This window comes from Anabrus simplex, chromosome 2, assembly GCF_040414725.1.
Source record: "Anabrus simplex isolate iqAnaSimp1 chromosome 2, ASM4041472v1, whole genome shotgun sequence".
Taxonomy (NCBI): Eukaryota; Metazoa; Arthropoda; class Insecta; order Orthoptera; family Tettigoniidae; genus Anabrus; species Anabrus simplex.
The window spans coordinates 604,092,136-604,104,815 of NC_090266.1; the positions used below are offsets into that span (position 1 = coordinate 604,092,136).

The following is a 12,680-nucleotide window of genomic DNA, read 5'->3' on the forward strand; positions in this document are numbered from 1 at the left end:
GCTAATGCTTGACTACAACCAACTTTTAATCCACATGTTCAAAAGGCTCACTTGATATTTTCGTTATTGTGACTTCAATACATATGAAAATGGATAAAAGAAGTGAAAATAATGTGAGAGAAGAAAATTTATTTGCGGAAAGTGATTGAGTTAAAGTGTCAACTATTCGCAGCCTTTTGCACACTATAACCCTCCTAGTTCCTTTTACTTTTTATTTCATGTGCTCATAAAAATCTCTGAGATGGACTAGCAAAATCTTTGTTTACTACCCCTGTTGGTGGGGGCGGTAGAACAATAGCCACTGTATCCCCTGCCTGTCGTAAGAGGCGACTAAAAGGGTCCCAGGGCTCTCAACTTGGGAGCGTGTGCTGGCGAACATGGGGCACTGAGATGAGTCCTGCTATTGCTTCAACTTACTTCTGCCAGGCTCATTTTCATCTACCCTTCTGACCTCCCTTGTTCAACTCTTGTCCTTTTCGCACCCTGACAGTATTAGGTTGGGAGGCCGAGAGAGTCTTTCATTTTCACGCCCTTCGTGGCCCTTCTCTTTCTTTAGCCGATACCTTCATTTTTCAAAATGTTGGATCCTTTCCATTTTTCTATCTGATTAGTGCTGTTGTAGATAATGGTTGCCTAGTTGTAGCCTACTTCCTCTTAAAACAATAATCATCACCAGCATCATCTTGGTTTACTGGTGATATAAGCCAAGATTTTAAAATATACTTGGAGTGTCCGAGCAGAACTGCACTACAGAAACACAATGATACTGCAACGGTTTGCAAAATATTTCCCAGCAGCTCAATTTCTTCTCAGGGTTTACCATTGCATATGAAATATCTGAAAATTTTTGCTAAGTTTCGCTTTACGTGAATTCAATTAGATACAAGATCACCCGAAGACGTAATATTAAGAAAATAGTTCGTCTATATCAGCAACTCCTTTCATTTAAGATGATATTGTAATGATGTCTAAACTCCTCATAATCACCTGTATATTACCATACTGAACAGGTAAGCTACATAAAATCTGAATAACATCTGAATAAAATCTGAATAAAATGAAATAAAAATGAACAAAATAAATAAAATGAACTAAAATCTGAACTCATTTGATTCGAGTTTCTTCTTGGATATGTTTTAGTAACAACTCACGCGCTAAGGCTTATATCCCTAGTGCCTGTTAAATCCGGCTCCTAGCCTACCATTTCCCGATCTATTAACCTCTTATAAAATGTAAATTCAAATAAACACTGTTCCAGAAGAAGTAAATTACCTATATAAATATTCACATAATTCTTGATTCGCATACATATTCATTTCAGGCTTAATGTGCTTCCGTCTCCTTATATTCCAATCATTACCTTGCTGCGCAAGTTACTCTATTCATTTAGGCAGTCTAAATATAAATATCACACATCTATGCTTTGGGATTATATTACCGCGTCTATCTATATCATGTCTTCCTTCTGGCCTATACACTACTAGAGAATATGTCAAAGTACTCTCATGCTTCAAATACAGCATCTACTACTATGATATTATCTCATCTAAATCTCAATTAAATTTCAGTATATAGTATTCATACCTTGGTTCAGGTCATTCCCGCGATGTACTTCTACTTACGTATATGCATCGTTTATAAGAATTCTTACCTTTTCAAATGTGATATAGCATTCCTTGCCTTTACCGTAATTCATAATATAACCTTCTGCATTACAGTATATATCCACTCATTTCGCCGTCTATATCATACAGTAACATCATTTCAACTACTCAAATCACAGTTTCATTACCATAACCTACGATATGCAAATGTCGCGATTATTCTTACATCGCCTTGCTAAATATGTCACAAATGCATTACACTCAAACACTTCTCATTAAAGTTATGTTCCATAACCCTAAATAAGTTTCAATACTACCATATCGTCGTGCAAGGAGTACCTAATTATAATTATTCATTTCTGACGCGCGGTCCGTCTATGACGTAATCCATTAATATGTCCAATGCGAGATTTATCGACATTCCATAAGATGTGTTAACTCTTAGCAATCAGGTGTTAGGTAAAGACACTTCATTCATATCCTCGAGTAGCTCACTGCTTACTCTGACCAATATGCGGTAACGTTTTTGCAACGTAAATAGAAAATCTAATTCTATACTGCCTTATTATATCATTCTAGACTTAAATATCTCACACATCAACTACATATTATTCACTTGCACACTTAATTAGATTGTTTGTATCACCAATTCCAAAGCACATGCCTAAATAAACATATCTACAAACCAAGAATTATGCTACTAAATATAAAAACTTAGCTCGTTCGTTGTTACATCAGGTCCAGTTGTTCGTCTTTCACCGGGATGTAGTTAGCTCTGCGGTCTGGATCTGAGTGACCATCATTCTTCCTCCCGTTCAGAACCGATTTCTGGTGGGTAGTGTTCCTCTGTCATCACGGTCTGGTCATCAGGTTGGATGATCCATTTCTCACCATGGGCTGGTCATCTGGTTGGGCTGTTCCTCTCTCCAGTTCGGTCCATCATGCACGTTTAGCAGTTGATCATCATGTCAATTCTGCTGGCAACAAAATAGACATTTCCGAGAAGAAAACTGTCATAATTCAATTCATCTGAGAATAATGTTTCTCCAGCAATTGTTCCTTTTCATCTTTTGAGCTATAAACTCTAATCTCTTCGATATAACGTATTACATATATGTATCAGCTATCTCGGGGAAAATCTCCAAATGTTGCTTAATAGTATTTAAATTTATCCTTCTTCCAGCTTGAATAAGAATAAAATATTCTTGCTTCGGTTTATATATATCTCTAATGCGGTTCGAATTGGTCCCTTCTTGCAGATTTGATAAGCTTGCTCTCGGGATCCTGCTAAGCGTATTTAATCGTATCTTGCTTAGCTATGATATTTCATCTATGGTTTCTCAGTAAGTTGATTTTATTATTTCCTTTTCAACGAGAATACCTTTTCTTCGGGAATTTTTCCCAAATCTCTTGTAATTTCGTGCAATATGTAGCTCGATCGCTGGTCACGTCTTCACTCTTCCTATCCAATTTTTTAAGTAAGTGTTTAAACATTCCCGTCATTTCTATTTTTTTGGACAATCTACCTGACTTTTTACTATTCCGTACTGCCTTCAGTATCTGTCCGTTCCTAGACATGCATGGCCTTCTATAATATATCGCATTATATACTCATTGCATATTTTTCTAAACCGAGTGGGCCATACCTTCCTCCGGCGCCATTTTGTAAATGTCTACGAGATGTAACGGGCACAATACTGTGTATCACTACCAACCGGTGGAGTGCAATGCGAAGCTGCTATTTTAAGGTTATGCTTCATTCCTTGCAGTGGAACGTTCTATTACCTACAAATCCTATCAAGCAAATACTCAAAAGTTATGTAATCTAACCTAAATCTCCCATTGTACCTGTATTCGCATGTTTGTTACATGTCAGTACAGGCTGTTTTTGACGTAACATTTTTTGAACGGTGAATACCTACACTCATTCCTTATCACTATTTGAATCAGAGTCTGCCATTTCAGTGATCTTCATGATTTTATGCCAAAATATTAAAATACCACTCACTTTGGTTTCACTAATAATGTGAATTATGAGTCAAAATACACTCTTGGAAATAATCCTAATAATATGAGTAACTTGTATTAGTCATGTTGTCTATGAAACAATTTACTAATATTATTAAGAACACCTACTAATAATTTTGACTCATAAACTAATAACTAATATTATTATCTAATAATATTATGAAACATAGTACTAATATTATTAGTTAATATTATTGGTTTCTTACTAATAATATTAGTGAAAGATGTTTTATGAAACAGGGCCCAGAACTTCACACAGTCCCATGTAGTGAACTACTGAACAGCTCAACAGTATTCAACAGCAGGACGATACTCACAACGGCGACGTAAAGCAAAGACGTAAACCACTTCTACGGAAGGAAGACACAGCAGCATGATGGCAGTAACTTATTCAACAATTCTATTGTTACGTGCTCAAGCTACCGTCAGCCTTGTCGTAGCCCCTTCGGTATTACCTGAAAGGGATGATTAAGCCAGCTCGGTAACTTCCCAGCCCACCCAAGAACATGCCACGGCCCTTCCTCTATTGTTGCTTTCAACCAGTTTCTCCATGCGCTTTCTGGAAGATACGATAGGAAGGTTCGATCTCCAGCCAAACTCTGAATGGTCTAGTGGCCCCACATCGAGGTATAAATACAAGGCCTCTGCGAGTGAGCGGTTGTTATGGTGTCGGAGAAACCAGTGAGTGTGTATCTGGAAGCAACGGAACGATACATTGTCCGGTGTATTCGTGTAATACTGTGGACAGAGACAGGATTCGAACCCGGGCCTCGGGGGTGGCAGCTAATCACGCTAGCCACTACACCACAGAGGGAGACTATTTACTTATTTATATTTTATTCATTGCACTTAAGACAGGTACAGCTGGGGCTGCACTTTAATTAAGGAAACGGCCGCTTCCTTCCCACACCTAGCCCTTTCTTATCCCATCGTCGAATAATACGATGCTTAGGTCATTGCAAGTAGGGGTGCAATGGGATTAAACTCTCAAGCGTCACCATTTTTTCTACTGCGTCGGCAGGTTAACAAAGCATGACGTCACGACCACGTGCTATTGTAAACAAAGCCACGTGCTTGGCCACGTGCTTTTTGACAGCTATCAAAGTCACAGCTGCCATTTTTACGACGTGGGTGCGGAATTTTAAACAGAGCGTCGCTAACTTCACTGCTGCCATCTACACAGACCCTAACCTCATTGCTGCCATTTTATGCACGTGCTGGCGGGCAAGTTAAAATCCACGTGCCTTTCTTGACCTTTCAAGATGAGAGATGACGTCGCACCGACACAGATAGGTCTTATGTCGACGTGGGCATGTATTATAAACATATGAACGTGGCTAATCTCAGTGCTGCTATCTTTAAGGGGCTAAACCTCAATGCTGCGACCTTATGCATGCAGTGGCTCGGGCAATTTAAATCCACGTGCTTTTTTGACAGCTGTTAGGTCCAAACTACTTGGGCGCCGAATTTAAAATCCGCGTGCTTTTTGACAGGTACCAACCACGTGCACTTGTTTTGCCGCGGAGTTTAAATAAGTAAACATGGCTAACCTCAGTGCTACCATCTTAACAGACCCAAACCTCGCTGCGGCCACCTTATGCACCAAGTGGCGCGGAATTTAAATTGATCTTGACAAGACTTAGCCACGCCGCGGAATTTAAGGACATAGCTGTGGGGTCAAACTACACGCAAGCTCTCCTTCTCAGCGCACCAACATCATAAAGACCACAGGGCTGCCATCTTAACAGGCCTAAACGTCACTGCTGCCACCTTATGCATGAAGTGGCACGGAATTTAAATTTATCTTGACGGGACTTAGCTACGCCGCGGAATTTAAGAACATAGTCAGGGGACCTAACTACAAGCAAGCTGCTTTTCTCGACATACCACCATCTTGTAGCTATCTGCCCTTCTTGACATACCACCATCTTAGAAATCATAGTTTAAAAGCAACCTTCCCTCCTTGACATATCAGCATCTTAAAGCAAAGTTAGAGAACAATTATAACCTTATTTTGACAGAACATAGTCAGGGGCCTAACCTGAAAATATTAAGGATAATATTACTCCTAACCGTGTGCGGTTACAGCCTGGAAGGGGCTTGGTCTACCAAGCAACCACTGCTCAGCTCGACCGGGGTGCCTTGGCCAATAACGTTAGCGCTGCTTACCCCCGACCGCGTACTCGAAGAGGCTTGTGTTTGACGTTAATCACTACCGCTACATGTGAAGCTTATTTCCAAAAGGTACCAACTCCAAAAAATCGAAATTGAGATTATGACGGAAAACATACCTTGGTAGGTAGCTCCATCGTATGAAAGAAAAAGAAATAGCCAAAACGACCAAAATACATATCAAACAGGGCATTAAAATCTCGTTTGGTGCCAATAAGTACCAAAACCTGTGGCCTGAATGTGCCAATACGTACTGTATCCATGCAGCCAATGAGAGGCCATTTCTGGGTCACGTGAACAGCAGCAAAATGGCCGCGTTGTGTTTACATGACGTGAAGTCACAGTTTTCTTACGAAGTTGGTTTCGTTACTGTGTGCTATTTGTTTTTCAAAAGAATGGAATCAGATATCTCAGATAAGTACTGTGATACTCCTGAAGGAGTAAATAAAGCAAGGAAGAGGGTATTAGCTCCAGATAAACGGAAGAAGACGCGTGCTAAAGCGCAAAAGTACGAGAGTAAAGCGAGTGTTAAACCAAAAATTGCTTGTTTCCACAATGTCGGTGAGTTGTGTAGAGCCCGTGATTCAACAGAACAAGAAATAGTAGCGTGTCATGGTACCTTCTGGCAGAATAAAGATGCTATTTCTAAAAAAAATTATTGCTTCGTATAATGATGTTGTATCACCAGAAAGGTACAGGCCTAATCAAAAACACCATGTACGCTTGTTTTGAAGAAAATTACGATTAAATATAAAGCTAGAAGTGATAGTGGTGTTGTCAGTGTGTGTAGGGATACATTTTTAAGCCTCCTGAATGCCATTCGAAGGAAAATTGAGAATGTTGCTAAGGAGAAGAAAGATAATTCCTTTAGTTCAGTATTGGTACTTTGCATTATTGTCATTGTTTTGTTCAATTTTATTTAATATTATTTAAATAATCTATGCATTCATTGTAAATAACTTAAATTTGAGTATTTTATAACTAAATAAGTCAGTTTCATCAAAAATTCTGATGACTGCAGTGAAATTTATGTCTTTCAGGTGAAGATATTCAGAGTTTCAGTGCCAAAAAGTACCTAATCCATAATTTTCTTTGAATACTTCCTAAACTGCAAAACTTCAACAGAAATAATTTGTACAAAAATGCATTTATTCTATCTGAACATAATAAAAGTGCTCAAATGAATTTTCAGTAGAAATCTTACACTCTGAGCGTTTTTCCTCTCTCCTGTAAAATATCACTTTATGGATTTGGTACCTTTTGGAAATAAGCTTCTCACATAGCTTGGTTAGAGAGCTGTGTTGCAAGAGCTTATCGGAGGGTCTAGTAGCACAAGGAAAAATGAATATAGTCATACTAAGGTAATCGGCTAGCCCTACTCTCATCGAAAGGTCTAGCAGCACAAAGAAGATAGATATATCCGCTATTTTGTCCAATCACCCGTAGGGCGTTAAAGTAAAAACCTTACAATCGAATATGCAAGATAACCTTGAGATAAAACTTAACCCTATACCACTAGAGCCCTTGAAGGGCCTTGGCCTACGAAGCAACCGCTGCTCAGTCCGCAGGCCTGCAGATGACCAAGTGTTGTGTAGTCACGACGACGAATCTTTCCTTTTTTGCTGCTATTCTTGGCTTTCTAGACTAGAGCCGCTATCTTTCCGTTAGATAGCTCCTTAGTAACCTGAGTAGCCCACAGGTTTATGTAAAAATCTTTGACGTAGCCTGGAATCGAAACAGGGATAGCTCCTTAGTAAGCTGAGTAGCCCACAGGTTTACGTAAACATCTCTGACCTGGCCGGGAATCGAGCCCGAAGTCTCCGGGTAAGAGGCAGGTGCGCTACATTACATGATTAAAATTTTTAGAATATTTCTGTGTGTATAGAGCCTCCGTGGCTCAGACGGCAGCGCGTCGGCCTCTCACCGCTGGGTACCGTGGTTCAAATCCCAGTCACTCCATGTGAAATTTGTGCTGGAAAAAGCGGAGGCGGGACAGGTTTTTCTCCGGGTACTCCGGTTTTCCCTGTCATCTTTCATTCCAGCAACATTCTCTATTCTCATTTCATAGCATCTATCTATCATTAATAAATCACTTAGAGAGTGGCGACCCCATCGTACTAATGGGCTATATATGATTCATTCATTCCATCCCTGACCCTGTCAATGACTGGAAAGCAGGTTGTAGGTTTTCATTCATTTCTCTGTGTGTTACAGAGTCGGACAAAGCAAACAACATACACGGTAAGGAATGCTTACGTTGTTAGTAACTGTACACCGCTCTTCCTGCTGTAGTCACCTTGTGCGGAGAAGCTAGTTCGCCATAAGCATTGTACATGGTACTGTGATCTATTTCTGTTCTATATTTTCGTCTGAGGTAAGCTATGAATGTGTATATTCTATGTTTCTGACAGTAGTGTCTGAACTTTGTAGGATCAGATAAAACTTTTGCAGACCTTGTTTTACAGCCGGACACTTACACATGGCGATTTGGCCTCTGTTTTACGGCCGGATGCCCTTCCTGATGCGAACCCTAGAATGTAATTACTGTCGAACAGAAAGAAACCCTAACTTCCTGAGCCAGAATCAGAAGCGATTAAATTCCCGACCTGGACTAGGAATCGAACCTGGAACTATGTAGACCGCCTCTTAATAGGCAGGTAGATACTTACGTTGAGAATTTAAAACAGCTAGTCCCCTAGGAGACGTGCGGTTAGGGGCGCGCAGCTGTATGTAAGCTTGCATCTAGGGAGTTAGTAGGTTTTACAAAAAAAAAAACTGGCATTCGGCATTCTCTTTGTAGTTGGGTCGGCCGCGCTGCAGTTAAAACGAAGAAAGTAGTCGTGCAAATGTGTGCTTGCGTCTACAAATAATTGATACCTCTCTTCATGCTAAAGGCTGTAGAGAGGCCCTTGCGGTCTATTGCTGTACAACGAACTTACAATTAGAATATAATAAAATGATTATTTCTTCTCGCATATACACTGTGTACGATTAAACACAAGGCACATTGTTGACACACCTGTAATTCCAAGTTCGATCTTAGCTCTAAGTACTTTAATTGACAGTGCAATGGCATTTCTCTAACCGTGTAGCCAATTCGCTCGGTGTAGCCTCCTATCATTTAGCTGGTGTAAAAATGTAAAACCACTGAAACTCATATTTACTACTACAACATTACAGCTACGCCACGTAGGCAATTGGCTCAGTATAGCCTCCGAGCATTTGGCTGGTGTAAAAATGTAAAACCAAGAGAAACGCATCTTTACTACTAGAACATTACTCTACAGCTAGGCCGCGTAACCAATTCGCTCAATATAGCCTCCCAGCATTTAGCTGCTGTAAAATGTAAAACCACGCAAACGCATCTTTACTACTAGAACATTACTCTACAGCTACGCCGCGCAGTCAATTCGCTCAGTATAGTCTTCGAGCATTTAGCTATCAAATGTAAAACTATTGTGGGTTGGCGACTACAAGGCCCTTACCTGTGTCCCGTCCCCCTAGGATCGTAGTGGTTGAATAACACCCATTGCGTACCCCTGCTTCTTGTAAGAAGCTACTAAACTTGATCAGTTTTAACATAGGAACGTCGGTTGGTGACTACAAGGCGCTTACCTGAATACCGTCCCCCTAGGGGCTGAGCAGGGGGGGGGGGGGGTAGTCGGAGAAAAAACCTGTCTTGCCTCCGCTTTGTCCAACACAAATCTCACATAGAGAAACCGGGATTTGAACCGCGGTATCCAGCGGTAAGTGGACGGCGCTCTGCCACGGAGTCTTCTCTAAAATAATAATAATAATAATAATAATAATAATAATAATAATAATAATAATAATAATAATAATACTGAACACTGAAAGGCATAACAGTCTGTAATGATAATGTATGTATAATAATAATAATAATAATAATAATAATAATAATAATAATAATAATAATAATAATAATAACAGAGAGTAGATCGCGCTTTCTCTTACTTGTGTCCTGACAAGGTCAGATACTTCGCGTGTACAGTATGCTGACCTGTTACTTCCGGTTATAACAGCAAGCAGCGAGCGATGTGCAAGCAGGCAAACACAAAGATGTATCGAGGAGAAAACTGTACGATAATTTTACGGCCCGTACTTATAGACTGCAAAGCGTAAAGAATTTTAACATTACCTTCTTGACACGGCATAAGCTCAAAAGCCTATATTATGTCTATTATTTGGCATCCAGAAATAATGATTTGTTACATATAGTATAATCGCAGAATACTCGTACTTCGAGGGTACGAAGGTAAAACAAGTGGATTTCGTACGCCGACCGAAATGTTTGACAGAGTATATTAAATCTATGTTTGTGTGTAAACTTTGCAGGTTGAGATAAAACTCTCGCAGACTTCAGACACTTACACAGGTAGATTCGGCCTTTGTTTTACGGTCGGATGCCCTTCCTAACGCCAACACTAGGATATAATTACTATAAGACGGAAACAAACACCTGGTTCCCGAGCCCCTTACGAAAGGCAAGGCATGCTATAGATACACCACGTCCTACAGGCAGACCAATCTCAGGTTAGTGTTTTGTAGTCGCCAACGTACGTTCCCAAGTAATGTCTGTTAATATTGCAATAACATTTCCGTAACCGTGTAGCTAATTCGCTCGGACTGCATGAATATAAACAATGAGGCAATAGGCTGTTGTTTCTCTCACACGTTCACTGCTGTTCACAGTCTTCTGGATTGATGCCTAGCAATAAAAAGGTGTAAGACTTATTTAGATTGTAACCTTCTACTGCGTTCAGGCAAGTCGTATGGGCTGTAATTTTCCGCTGAGGAGATAGCTGCGTACAAGGGAACCTATGAGAGAAGCGAAATTAAAACTGCAGCTTCCGTTGGTTGTCCAGCGAGGCAGCCACGCAGCTGCCACATAGCTATATCGTGAGCAAAGGCTGGCACTGAAGCAGTCCATCTCCGGTACATGATCTGTTTAAACGTGCATCGTAAAACTGAATATTCTATTTGTGTGTAGTAAAGAAATTTTTTCGCCAAAGTAGTAGATCTAAATAGTATCACATTTTATACCAGGCAAACGTAAAACTGAATATTCGATTTGTGTGTGTGTGATGAGGCTAATTTTTTGTTTGTAAGTCTTACATCTTTTTAATGCTAGGCATCAATCAAGAAGACACTGAACAGCAGTGAACGTGTGTGAAAAACGTCATGGCAGACTAGTGTGAGCTCATCACAAAAAGTGATGACAGATATTGATCTTTGATAGATCCGTGTATATATAAACGAACAAGCAATTCTTCCTCCTCTTTCACTTTCAACGAAGCTGCATTGAACTAAGGTAAGCATACGTGCGTGTGTGTGTGTGTGTACTGTTTCTTGAAAAGAGAATCTATAAATAATTAAGTATGTATATATATATATATGGTTATTTCTTTCTTTTCAAAAAATCATCATCGTGATTGATATCTGCCGTCTACGTTATCCCTGTGCCGTCTACTCCATCATCGGCAATTGCTATTTGCTGAAAAAGTAAGTTTAATTTTTGGTATGTTATTATTAATATTTTAATTTTGATTTAATTTCTTTACGGAAGAGCAAAAACTGTTTTTGTAGAAGATTATTATCGTGATAGCTATATGCCGTTTACTTCATCCTAATAATTGTTTTTCTCTTTCTTTTTAGAAAATCATCATCGTGATTGATATCTGCCGTCTACTTTATCCCAGAGCTGTCTAATCCATCATCGGCAATCGCTATCTCTTAAAAAGTAAGTTTAATTTTTTGTATATTATTTCTATTATTATTATTTTAATATGTGATTTTTCTTAACAGAACAGCAACAACTCTTTGTGTAGAATATTTCCATCGTGATTTATATCTGCCGTTTACTTCATACCAGTATTCGATATCTGCTGTTTACTTTATCTCAGTGATTAATATCTGCTGTCTACTCTATCAACGAGCACATCAGAGCATGCAATGCGCACATCTTTTAAAGGTATGTTTCCATCTTTTTATTAAACTACTGTGTATAAATATGTTTTAAATTTTAAAATAGTATTTTACTTTTTGTAGAAAAATAGAAAAGGTAACCAACTAGGTCGACCCTACTAAAGGAGGGCTAAGCGATCTTCTACCTAATAAGCCATTTAAAGTAATTTCTCTTCGAAAAATTAATGCGCGATTTGGTGAAAGAATTTTGTGCGTCTGTAAGGTCTTGCAATTACTTTTACCTCATAGATTTAGTGAATTAGCAGATTCGGAATTAGGTCAACTAAATCAACGAACAATTGACTTTATATACTGTGGAATAGAAAACAAAACTTGTATCATTAGTTTCGCTTATATGCAATCATGGCAACAAATTGGGAGACTATACACACACGTTTTTCATCGTGTATACTAAGCGCTATTATACGAAATTCATTGAATGTTTTAGATCCAAATTATTTTTACTATCTTGCTATAATGTATTTTAAGAAAAGGTCACTTCTTTGCTCACAACGCATAGTATGCTTAAAGTAAACGGCTCACTTGCTTATTCCTTTATTCATTTTAGAGATAACACAGAAATTCATGAAACATTTTACATATCATCAAAAATGACAAAACTGTTATGTTCGCACAATATTTCAGAATGGTTTCGCGAACACATTGTAGTGTGGCAAGCTCTACGCCCGGCCGCCTTTGCCCCCAGGAATTAACCTGGTACTAATTTTTGGTGTAGGCTGAGTGAACCTCAGAGCCATATGCACCTCCGGAAGTAAAAATTTCGTTTCTTAAGTTTTACGACTTCCTGACCCACGTCCTTCCGGGCGAACCGAGCACGCCTTTACCGCCTCAGCCAGGCAGCCCCTTCATCTTCAGATTAATGTATGTAAA

At 39.3% G+C, this 12,680-nt stretch overlaps 1 long non-coding RNA gene across 1 annotated transcript; it reads left to right on the plus strand.

The window, feature by feature from the left end:
* Positions 1–8,112: 8,112 nt before the first annotated feature.
* On the plus strand, positions 8,113–11,771 carry LOC136862941 (uncharacterized). Its single transcript, XR_010859099.2, has 3 exons — positions 8,113–8,178; positions 11,525–11,565; positions 11,729–11,771. It is a non-coding gene; the product is annotated as an uncharacterized lncRNA (long non-coding RNA).
* The last annotated feature ends 909 nt before the right edge of the window (positions 11,772–12,680 follow it).